We start from the raw sequence: 13,237 nt of genomic DNA on the forward strand, positions 1-13,237 counted from the left end.
TCTACGTTCCAGGCAACCTAGGCTTCACTCTAGGGTGTTGTTCCACCTGATCGAATAGTTAGGGCCTAAGAAGTCAACGCCAGAAGCATAAAATACAATATAAATACAACAGCCTTTCCATCGTATATAATGTATATTAGCAAACAGTGTGAAAGTAATGGTCATTTCTACGTTCCTGGCAACCTAGGCTTCACTCTAGAGCGTTGTTCCACCAGATCGAATAGTTAGGGCCTAAGAAGTCAACGCCAGAAGAATAAAATGCAATATAAGTACAACAGATTACCATCGTATAAAATGAATAATTGCAAACATTGTGAAAGTAATAGTCATTTCTACGTTCCGCGAAACCTAGGCTTCACTCTAGGGCGTTGCTCCACCAGATTGAATAGTTAGGGCCTTAGAAGTCAACGCCCGAAGCATAAAATACAAAATAAATAGAACAGTTTTTCCATCGTATAAAACGAATAATTGCTACCAGTGTGAAAGTTATGGTCACTTCTACGTTCCGGGCAACCTAGGTTTCACTCCAGGGCGTTGCACCACCAGATCGAATAGTTACGGCATAAGAAGTCAACGCCAGAAGCATAAAATACAATATAAATACAACAGTTTTTCCATCATATAAAACGAATGATAGCAACCAGTGTGAAAGTTATGGTCATTTCTACGTTCAGCGCAACCTTGGCTTTACCCTAGGGCGTTGTTCCACCAGATGGAATAGTTAGGGCCTAAGAAGTCAACGCCAGAGACATAAAATACGATATGAATACAAGATCTGTTCCATCGTATAACAGGAATAATTGCAACCAGTTTGAAAGATATGGTCATTTCTACGTTACGGTCAACCTAGGCTTCAATCTAGGGCGTTGCTCCACCACATCGAATAGCTACGGCCTTAGAAGTCAACGCCAGAAGCATAAAATACAATATAGACACAACAGTTTTTCCATTGTATAAAACGAGTAATTGCAGCCAGTGTGAAAGTTATGGTCACTTCTGCGTTCCGGGCAACATAGGCTTCACTCTTGGACGTTGCCCCACCACAGCTAATAGTTACGACCTTAGAAGTCAAAGCCAGAAGCAGAAAATACAATAAAAATGCAACAGTTTTTCCATCGTATAGCATGACTAATTGCAACCAGTGCCAAAGTAATGATCATTTCGACGTTTCAGGCATCCTTGACTTAACTCTGAGGCGTTGCTCGACCAGATCGAATAGTTAGGGGCTTAGAAGTCAACGCCCGAAGCATAAACAACAAAATAGATAGAACGGTTTTTCCATTGTATAAAACGAATAATAGCTAACAGTGTGAAGGTTATGGTCATTTCTACGTTCCGGGCAACCTAGGCTTCACCCCAGTGCGTTGTTCCTCCAGACCGAATAGCTAGCGCCTTAGAAGTCAACGCCAGAAGCATAAAATACAGTATAAATACAACAGTTTTTCGATCGTATAAAACGAATAATTGCAACCAGTATGAAAGTTATGGTCATTTCTACGTTCCGGGCAACCTAGGATCCACCCTAGGGCGTTGCTGCAACCGATTGAATAGTTAGGGCCTAAGAAGTCATCGCCCGAAGCATAAAATACAAAATAAATAGAACAGTTTTTCCATCGTATAAAACGAATAATTGCTACCGATGTGAAAGTTATGGTCATTTCTACGTTCCGGGCAACCTAGGCTTCACCCTAGGGCGCTGCTCCACCAGATCGAAGAGTTAGGGCCTTAGAAGTTAACGCCAGAAGCATAAAGTACAATAAAGATGCAACAGCTTTTCCATCGTATAACAGGAATAATTGCAACCAGTGTGAAGGTAATGGTATGTCCTACGTTCCGGGCAACCTAGGCTTCACCCTAGGGCGTTGCTCCAACAGCTTGAATAGTTAGGGCCTTAGAAGTCAACGCCCGAAGCATGAAATACAAAATAAATAGAACAGTTGTTCCATCGTATAAAACGAACAATTGCTACCAGTGTGAAAGTTATGGTCATTTCAACGTTCCGGACAACCTAGGCTTCACCCTAGGGCGTTGTTCCACCAGATCGAATGGCTACGACCTTAGAAGTCAAAGCCAGAAGCAGAAAATACAATATAAATATAACAGTTTTTCCATCGTATAAAACGAATAATTGCAACCAGTATGAAAGTTATGGTTATTTCAACGTTCCGGGCAACCTAGGTTTCACTCTAGGTCGTTGCTCCACCAGATCGAATAGTGAGGGCCTAAGAAGTCAACGCCAGAAGCATAAAATGCAATATAAATACAACAGCTTTTCCATTGTATAAAACGAGTAATTGCAACCGGTGTGAATGTTATGGTCATTTCTACGTTACGGGCAACCTAGTCTTCACTCTAGGGCGTTGCACCGCCAGATCGAATAGTTAGGGCCTTAGAAGTCAACGCCCGAAGCATAAACTGCAAAATAAATAGAACAGTTTTTCCATTGTATAAAACGAATAAGTGCTACGAGTGTGAAAGTTATGGTCATTTCAACGTTCCGGGCAAGCTAGGCTTCACCCTAGGGCGTTGTTCCACCAGATCGAATAGCTACGACCTTAGAAGTCAAAGCCAGAAGCAGAAAATACAATAAAAATGCAACAGTTATTCCATGGTATAGCATGACTAACTGCATCCAGTGCGAAAGTAATGATCATTTCGACGTTTCGGACATCCTAGACTTAACTCTGAGGAGTTGCTCCACCAGATCGAATAGTTAGGGCCTTATAAGTCAATGCCCGAAGCATAAACTACAAAATAGATAGAACAGTTTTTCCTTTGTATAAAACGAATAATTGCTATCAGTGTGAAAGTTATGGTCATTTCTACGTTCCGGGCAACCTAGGCCTCACTCTAGAGCGTTGCACCACCAGATCGAATAGTTAGGGCCTCAGAAGTCACCGCGCGAAGCATAAACTACAAAATAAATAGAACAGTTTTTCCATTGTATAAAAGGAATAATTGCTACCAGTTTGAAAGTTATGGTCATTTCAAAGTTCCGGGCAACCTTGGCTTCACCCTAGGGCGTTGTTCCACCAGATCGAATAGTTAGGGCCAATGAAGTGAACGCCACAAGCATAAAATACAATATAGATACAACAGTATTTACATCGTATAGAACGAATAATAGCAACCAGTATGAAAGTTATGGTCATTTCTACTTTCCGGGCAACCTAGGCTTCCCCCTAGGGCGTTGCTCCAACAGATAGAACAGTTAGGGCCTTAGATGTCAACGCCAGAAGCATAAAATACAATATAAATACAACAGCCTTTCCATCGTATAACAGGAATAATTGCAACCAGTTTGAAAGTGATGGTCATTTCTACGTGCCGGGCAACCTAGGCTTCACTCTACGGTGTTGTTCCACCAGATCGAATAGTTAGGGCCTAAGAAGTCAACGCCAGAAGCATAAAATACAAAATAAATAGAACAGCTTTTCCATCGTATAAAACGAATAATTGCTACCAGTGTGAAAGTTATGGTCATTTCTACGTTCCGCGAAACCTAGGCTTCACTCTAGGGCGTTGCTCCACCAGATTGAATAGCTAGGGCCTTAGAAGTCAACGCCCGAAGCATAAAATACAAAATAAATAGAACAGTTTTTCCATCGTATAAAACGAATAATTGCTACCAGTGTGAAAGTTATGGTCACTTCTACGTTCCGGGCAACCTAGGTTTCACTCCAGGGCGTTGCACCACCAGATCGAATAGTTACGGCATAAGAAGTCAACGCCAGAAGCATAAAATACAATATAAATACAACAGTTTTTCCATCATATAAAACGAATGATAGCAACCAGTGTGAAAGTTATGGTCATTTCTACATTCAGCGCAACCTTGGCTTTACCCTAGGGCGTTGTTCCACCAGATGGAATAGTTAGGGCCTAAGAAGTCAACGCCAGAAGCATAAAATACGATATAAATACAACAGCTTTTCCATCGTATAAAACGAATAATAGCAACCAGTGTGAAAGTTATGGTCCTATCTACATTTCGAGCAACCTAGGCTTCACTCTAGGGCGTTGCTCCACCTGATCGAATAGTTAGGGCCTAAGAAGTCAACGCCAGAAGCATAAAATACAATATAAATACAACAGCATTTCCATCGTATATAATGTATATTAGCAAACAGTGTGAAAGTAATGGTCATTTCTACGTTCCTGGCAACCTAGGCTTCACTCTAGAGCGTTGTTCCACCAGATCGAATAGTTAGGGCCTAAGAAGTCAACGCCAGAAGAATAAAATGCAATATAAGTACAACAGATTACCATCGTATAAAATGAATAATTGCAAACATTGTGAAAGTAATAGTCATTTCTACGTTCCGCGAAACCTAGGCTTCACTCTAGGGCGTTGCTCCACCAGATTGAATAGCTAGGGCCTTAGAAGTCAACGCCCGAAGCATAAAATACAAAATAAATAGAACAGTTTTTCCATCGTATAAAACGAATAATTGCTACCAGTGTGAAAGTTATGGTCACTTCTACGTTCCGGGCAACCTAGGTTTCACTCCAGGGCGTTGCACCACCAGATCGAATAGTTACGGCATAAGAAGTCAACGCCAGAAGCATAAAATACAATATAAATACAACAGTTTTTCCATCATATAAAACGAATGATAGCAACCAGTGTGAAAGTTATGGTCATTTCTACATTCAGCGCAACCTTGGCTTTACCCTAGGGCGTTGTTCCACCAGATGGAATAGTTAGGGCCTAAGAAGTCAACGCCAGAAGCATAAAATACGATATAAATACAACAGCTTTTCCATCGTATAAAACGAATAATAGCAACCAGTGTGAAAGTTATGGTCCTATCTACATTTCGAGCAACCTAGGCTTCACTCTAGGGCGTTGCTCCACCTGATCGAATAGTTAGGGCCTTAGAAGTCAACGCCAGATGCATAAAATACAATATAAATACTACAGTTTTTCCACCATATAAAACGAATAATTGCAACCAGTATGAAAGTTATGGTCATTTCTGCTTTCGGGCAACCTAGGCCTCACCCTAGGGCGTTGTTCCACCAGATCGAATAGTTAGGTCCTTAGAAGTCAACACCAGAAGCATAAAATACAATATAAATACAACAGTTTTTCCATCGTATAAAACGAATAATTGCAACCAGTTTCAAAGTGATGGTCATTTCTACTTTCTGGGCAACCTAGACTTCACCCTAGGGCGTTGTTCCACCAGATGGAACAGTTAGGGCCTAAGAAGTCAACGCCAGAAGCATAAAATACCATATAAATACAACAGCTTTTCCATCGTATAAAACGAATAATTGCAACCAGTGTGAAAGTTATGGTCATTTCTACGTTCCGGGCAACCTAGGCTTCCCCCTAGGGCGTTGCTCCAACAGATTGCATAGCTAGGGCCTTAGAAGACAATGCCCGGAGCATAAAATACAATAAAAATACAACGGTCTTTTCATCGTATAACAGGAATAATTGCAACAAGCGTGAAAGTAATGATCATTTCGGCGTTTCGGGCATCCTAGACTTAACTCTGAGGCATTGCTCCACCAGATCGAATAGCTCGGGCCTAAGAAGTCAACGCCAGAAGCATAAAATACCATATAAATACAACAATTTTTCCATTGTATAAAACGAATAATTGCTACCAGTGTAAAAGTTATGGTCATTTCTACGTTCCGGGCAACCTAGGCTACACCCTAGGGCGTTGTTCCACAAGATTGAATAGTTAGGGCCTAAGAAGTGAACGCCAGAAGCATAAAATACAATATAAATACAACAGTTTTTCCATCGTATAAAACGAATAATTGCAACCAGTGTGAAAGTTATGGTCATTTCTACATTCCGAGCAACCTAGGATTCACTCTAGGGCGTTGCTCCAACAGATTGAATAGTTAGGGCCTTAGAAGTCAACGCCCGAAGCATAAAATGCAATAAAAATACAACAGTTTTTCCATCGTATAAAACGAATAATTGCTACCAGTGTAAAAGTTATGGTCATTTCTACATTCCGAGCAACCTAGGCTTCACTCTAGGGCGTTGCTCTACCAGATCGAATAGTTAGGGCCTTAGATGTCAACGCCCGAAGCATAAAATACAAGATAAATAGAACCGTTTTTCCATCGTATAAAACGAATAATTGCTACCAGTGTGAAAGTTATGGTCACTTCTACGTTCCGGGCAACCTAGGTTTCACTCCAGGGCGTTGCACCACCAGATCGAATAGTTACGGCATAAGAAGTCAACGCCAGAAGCGTAAAATACAATATAAATACAACAGTTTTTCCATCATATAAAACGAATGATAGCAACCAGTGTGAAAGTTATGGTCATTTCTACGTTCCGCGCAATCTTGGCTTTACCCTAGGGCGTTGTTCCACCAGATGGAATAGTTAGGGCCTAAGAAGTCAACGCCAGAAGCATAAAATACGATATAAATACAACAGCTTTTCCATCGTATAAAACGAATAATAGCAACCAGTGTGAAAGTTATGGTCATTTCTACGTTCCGCGCAATCTTGGCTTTACCCTAGGGCGTTGTTCCACCAGATGGAATAGTTAGGGCCTAAGAAGTCAACGCCAGAAGCATAAAATACGATATAAATACAACAGCTTTTCCATCGTATAAAACGAATAATAGCAACCAGTGTGAAAGTTATGGTCATTTCTACGTTCCGGGCAACCTAGGCTTCACTCTAGGGCGTTGCTCCACCAGATCAAACAGTTAGGGCCTAAGAAGTGAACGCCAGAAGCATAAAATACAATATAAATACAACAGCTTTTCCATCCTATAAAACGAATAATTGCTACCAGTGTAAAAAGTTATGGTCATTTCTACGTTCCGGGCAACCTAGGCTTCACTCTAGGGCTGTGCTCCACCATATCGAATAGCTACGGGCTTAGAAGCCAACGCCTGAAGCATAAAATACAATAAAAATACAACGGTCTTATCAACGTATAACAGGAATAATTGCAACAAGCGTGAAAGTAATGATCATTTCGGCGTTTCGGGCATCCTAGACTTAACTCTGGGGCATGGCTCCACCAGATCGAATAGTTAGGGCCTAAGAAGTCAACGCCAGAAGCATAAAATACCATATAAATACAACAGTTTTTCCATTGTATAAAACGAATAATTGCTACCAGTGTAAAAGTTATGGTCATTTCTACGTTCCGGGCAACCTAGGCTTTACCCTAGGGCGTTGTTGCACCAGATTGAATAGTTAGGGCCTAAGAAGTGAACGCCAGAAGCATAAAATACAATATAAATACAACAGTGTTTCCATCGTATAAAACGAATAATTGCAACCAGTGTGAAAGTTATGGTCATTTCTACATTCCGAGCAACCTAGGATTCACTCTAGGGCGTTGCTCCAACAGATTGAATAGTTAGGGCCTTAGAAGTCAACGCCCGAAGCATAAAATGCAATAAAAATACAACAGTTTTTCCATCGTATAACAGGATTAATTCCAACCAGTTTGAAAGTGGTGGTCATTTCTACGTTCCGGGCAACCTAGGCTTCACTCTAGGGCGTTGTTCCACCAGATTGAAGTGTTAGGGTCTAAGAAGTCAACGCCCGAAGCATAAAATACAATAGAAATACAACAGTTTTTCCATCGTATAAAACGAATAATTGCAACCATTATGAAACCTAAGGTCATTTCTACGTTCCGGGCAACCTAGGCTTCACTCTATGGCGTTCTTCCACCATATCGAATAGCTACGGCCTCAGAAGTCAACGCCTGAAGCATAAAATACAATAAAAATGCAACAGTCTTTCCATCCTATAACAGGAATAATTGCAACCCGTGTGAAAGTGATGGTTATTTCTACGTTCCAGGCAACCTAGGCTTCACTCTAGGGCGTTGTTCCACCAGATCTAATAGTTAGGGCCTAAGAAGTCAACGCCAGAAGCATAAAATACAATAGAAATAGAACCGTTTTTCCATCGTATAAAACGAATAATTGCTACCAGTGTGAAAGTTATGGTCACTTCTACGTTCCGGGCAACCTAGGTTTCACTCCAGGGCGTTGCACCACCAGATCGAATAGTTACGGCATAAGAAGTCAACGCCAGAAGCATAAAATACAATATAAATACAACAGTTTTTCCATCATATAAAACGAATGATAGCAACCAGTGTGAAAGTTATGGTCATTTCTACGTTCCGCGCAATCTTGGCTTTACCCTAGGGCGTTGTTCCACCAGATGGAATAGTTAGGGCCTAAGAAGTCAACGCCAGAAGCATAAAATACGATATAAATACAACAGCTTTTCCATCGTATAAAACGAATAATAGCAACCAGTGTGAAAGTTATGGTCATTTCTACGTTCCGGGCAACCTAGGCTTCACTCTAGGGCGTTGCTCCACCAGATCAAACAGTTAGGGCCTAAGAAGTGAACGCCAGAAGCATAAAATACAATATAAATACAACAGCTTTTCCATCCTATAAAACGAATAATTGCTACCAGTGTAAAAAGTTATGGTCATTTCTACGTTCCGGGCAACCTAGGCTTCACTCTAGGGCTGTGCTCCACCATATCGAATAGCTACGGGCTTAGAAGCCAACGCCTGAAGCATAAAATACAATAAAAATACAACGGTCTTATCAACGTATAACAGGAATAATTGCAACAAGCGTGAAAGTAATGATCATTTCGGCGTTTCGGGCATCCTAGACTTAACTCTGGGGCATGGCTCCACCAGATCGAATAGTTAGGGCCTAAGAAGTCAACGCCAGAAGCATAAAATACCATATAAATACAACAGTTTTTCCATTGTATAAAACGAATAATTGCTACCAGTGTAAAAGTTATGGTCATTTCTACGTTCCGGGCAACCTAGGCTTTACCCTAGGGCGTTGTTGCACCAGATTGAATAGTTAGGGCCTAAGAAGTGAACGCCAGAAGCATAAAATACAATATAAATACAACAGTGTTTCCATCGTATAAAACGAATAATTGCAACCAGTGTGAAAGTTATGGTCATTTCTACATTCCGAGCAACCTAGGATTCACTCTAGGGCGTTGCTCCAACAGATTGAATAGTTAGGGCCTTAGAAGTCAACGCCCGAAGCATAAAATGCAATAAAAATACAACAGTTTTTCCATCGTATAACAGGATTAATTCCAACCAGTTTGAAAGTGGTGGTCATTTCTACGTTCCGGGCAACCTAGGCTTCACTCTAGGGCGTTGTTCCACCAGATTGAAGTGTTAGGGTCTAAGAAGTCAACGCCCGAAGCATAAAATACAATAGAAATACAACAGTTTTTCCATCGTATAAAACGAATAATTGCAACCATTATGAAACCTAAGGTCATTTCTACGTTCCGGGCAACCTAGGCTTCACTCTATGGCGTTCTTCCACCATATCGAATAGCTACGGCCTCAGAAGTCAACGCCTGAAGCATAAAATACAATAAAAATGCAACAGTCTTTCCATCCTATAACAGGAATAATTGCAACCCGTGTGAAAGTGATGGTTATTTCTACGTTCCAGGCAACCTAGGCTTCACTCTAGGGCGTTGTTCCACCAGATCTAATAGTTAGGGCCTAAGAAGTCAACGCCAGAAGCATAAAATACAATAGAAATAGAACCGTTTTTCCATCGTATAAAACGAATAATTGCTACCAGTGTGAAAGTTATGGTCACTTCTACGTTCCGGGCAACCTAGGTTTCACTCCAGGGCGTTGCACCACCAGATCGAATAGTTACGGCATAAGAAGTCAACGCCAGAAGCATAAAATACAATATAAATACAACAGTTTTTCCATCATATAAAACGAATGATAGCAACCAGTGTGAAAGTTATGGTCATTTCTACGTTCCGCGCAATCTTGGCTTTACCCTAGGGCGTTGTTCCACCAGATGGAATAGTTAGGGCCTAAGAAGTCAACGCCAGAAGCATAAAATACGATATAAATACAACAGCTTTTCCATCGTATAAAACGAATAATAGCAACCAGTGTGAAAGTTATGGTCCTTTCTACATTTCGAGCAACCTAGGCTTCACTCTAGGGCGTTGCTCCACCTAATCGAATAGTTAGGGCCCTAGAAGTGAACGCCAGAAGCATGAAATACAATATAAATACAACAGCTTTTCCATCGTATAGAAGGAATAATTGCAAACAGTGTGAAAGTAATGGTCATTTCTACGTTCCGGGCAACCTAGGCTTCACTCTAGGGCGTTGCTCCACCAGATCAAACAGTTAGGGCCTAAGAAGTGAACGCCAGAAGCATAAAATACAATATAAATACAACAGCTTTTCCATCCTATAAAACGAATAATTGCTACCAGTGTAAAAGTTATGGTCATTTCTACGTTCCGGGCAACCTAGGCTTCACTCTAGGGCGTTGCTCCACCAGATCGAATAGTTAGGGCCTTAGATGTCAACGCCCGAAGCATAAAATACAAAATAAATAGAACCGTTTTTCCATCGTATAAAACGAATAATTGCTACCAGTGTGAAAGTTATGGTCACTTCTACGTTCCGGGCAACCTAGGTTTCACTCCAGGGCGTTGCACCACCAGATCGAATAGTTACGGCATAAGAAGTCAACGCCAGAAGCATGAAATACAATATAAATACAACAGTTTTTCCATCATATAAAACGAATGATAGCAACCAGTGTGAAAGTTATGGTCATTTCTACGTTCCGCGCAATCTTGGCTTTACCCTAGGGCGTTGTTCCACCAGATGGAATAGTTAGGGCCTAAGAAGTCAACGCCAGAAGCATAAAATACGATATAAATACAACAGCTTTTCCATCGTATAAAACGAATAATAGCAACCAGTGTGAAAGTTATGGTCCTTTCTACATTTCGAGCAACCTAGGCTTCACTCTAGGCCGTTGCTCCACCTGATCGAATATTTAGGGCCCTAGAAGTGAACGCCAGAAGCATGAAATACAATATAAATACAACAGCTTTTCCATCGTATAAAAGGAATAATTGCAAACAGTGTGAAAGTAATGGTCATTTCTACGTTCCGGGCAACCTAGGCATCACTCTAGGGCGTTGCTCCACCAGATCAAACAGTTAGGGCCTAAGAAGTGAACGCCAGAAGCATAAAATACAATATAAATACAACAGCTTTTCCATCCTATAAAACGAATAATTGCTACCAGTGTAAAAGTTATGGTCATTTCTACGTTCCGGGCAACCTAGGCTTCACTCTAGGGCTGTGCTCCACCATATCGAATAGCTACGGCCTTAGAAGCCAACGCCTGAAGCATAAAATACAATAAAAATACAACGGTCTTATCAACGTATAACAGGAATAATTGCAACAAGCGTGAAAGTAATGATCATTTCGGCGTTTCGGGCATCCTAGACTTAACTCTGGGGCATTGCTCCACCAGATCGAATAGTTAGGGCCTAAGAAGTCATCGCCAGAAGCATAAAATACCATATAAATACAACAGTTTTTCCATTGTATAAAACGAATAATTGCTACCAGTGTAAAAGTTATGGTCATTTCTTCGTTCCGGGCAACCTAGGCTTTACCCTAGGGCGTTGTTGCACCAGATTGAATAGTTAGGGCCTAAGAAGTGAACGCCAGAAGCATAAAATACAATATAAATACAACAGTTTTTCCATCGTATAAAACGAATAATTGCAACCAGTGTGATAGTTATGGCCATTTCTACATTCCGAGCAACCTAGGCTTCACTCTAGGGCGTTGCTCCAACAGATTGAATAGTTAGGGCCTTAGATTTCAACGCCCGAAGCATAAAATGCAATAAAAATACAACAGTTTTTCCATCGTATAACAGGATTAATTCCAACCAGTTTGAAAGTGGTGGTCATTTCTACGTTCCGGGCAACCTAGGCTTCACTCTAGGGCGTTGTTCCACCAGATTGAAGTGTTAGGTTCTGAGAAGTCAACGCCCGAAGCATAAAATACAATAGAAATACAACAGTTTTTCCATCGTATAAAACGAATAATTGCAACCATTATGAAACCTAAGGTCATTTCTACGTTCCGGGCAACCTAGGCTTCACTCTATGGCGTTCTTCCACCATATCGAATAGCTACGGCCTCAGAAGTCAACGCCTGAAGCATAAAATACAATAAAAATGCAACAGTCTTTCCATCCTATAACAGGAATAATTGCAACCCGTGTGAAAGTGATGGTTATTTCTACGTTCCAGGCAACCTAGGCTTCACTCTAGGGCGTTGTTCCACCAGATCGAATAGTTAGGGCCTAAGAAGTCAACGCCAGAAGCATAAAATACAATAGAAATATAACAGTTTTTCCATCGTATAAAACGAATAATAGCAACCAGTGTGAAAGTTATGGTCATTTCTACGTTCCGGGCAACCTAGGCTTCACTCTAGGGCGTTGCTCCACCAGATCAAACACTTAGGGCCTTAGAAGTCAAGGCCCGAAGCATAAAATACAAAATAAGTAGAACAGTTTTTCCATTGTATAAAACGAATAATTGCTACCAGTGTAAAAGTTATGGTCATTTCTACGTTCCGGGCAACCTAGGCTACACTCTAGGGCGTTGGTCCACAAGATTGAATAGTTAGGGCCTAAGAAGTGAACGCCAGAATCATAAAATACAATATAAATACAACAGTTTTTCCATCATATAAAACGAATGATAGCAACCAGTGTGAAAGTTATGGTCACTTCTACGTGCCGGGCAACCTAGGCTTCACTCTACGGCGTTGTTCCACCAGATCGAATAGTTAGGGCCTAAGAAGTCAACACCAGAATAATAAAATACAAAATAAACACAACAGCCTTTACACCGTATAAAACGAGTAATTGCAACCTGTGTGAAGGTTATGGTCATATCTACGTTCCGGGAAACATAGGCTTCACTGTAGAGCGTTCCTCCACCAGATCGAAGTGTTAGTGCCTAAGAAGTCAACGCCCGAAGCATAAAATACGATATAAATACATCAGCATTGCCATCGTATAAAATGAATAATTGCAAACAGTGTGAATGATATGGTCGTTTCTACGTTCCGGGCAACCTAGGCTTCACTCTATGGCGTTCATCCACCACAACGAATAGCTACGGCCTCAGAAGTCAACGCGTGAAGCATAAAATACAATAAAAATACAACAGTCTTTCCATCCTATAGCAGGAATAATTGCAACCCGTGTAAAAGTGATGGTCATTTCTACGTTCCAGGCAACCTAGGCTTCACTCTAGGGTGTTGTTCCACCTGATCGAATAGTTAGGGCCTAAGAAGTCAACGCCAGAAGCATAAAATACAATATAAATACAACAGTTTTTCCATCAT

Source organism: Calliopsis andreniformis, chromosome 11 (assembly GCF_051401765.1).
Source record: "Calliopsis andreniformis isolate RMS-2024a chromosome 11, iyCalAndr_principal, whole genome shotgun sequence".
Taxonomy (NCBI): Eukaryota; Metazoa; Arthropoda; class Insecta; order Hymenoptera; family Andrenidae; genus Calliopsis; species Calliopsis andreniformis.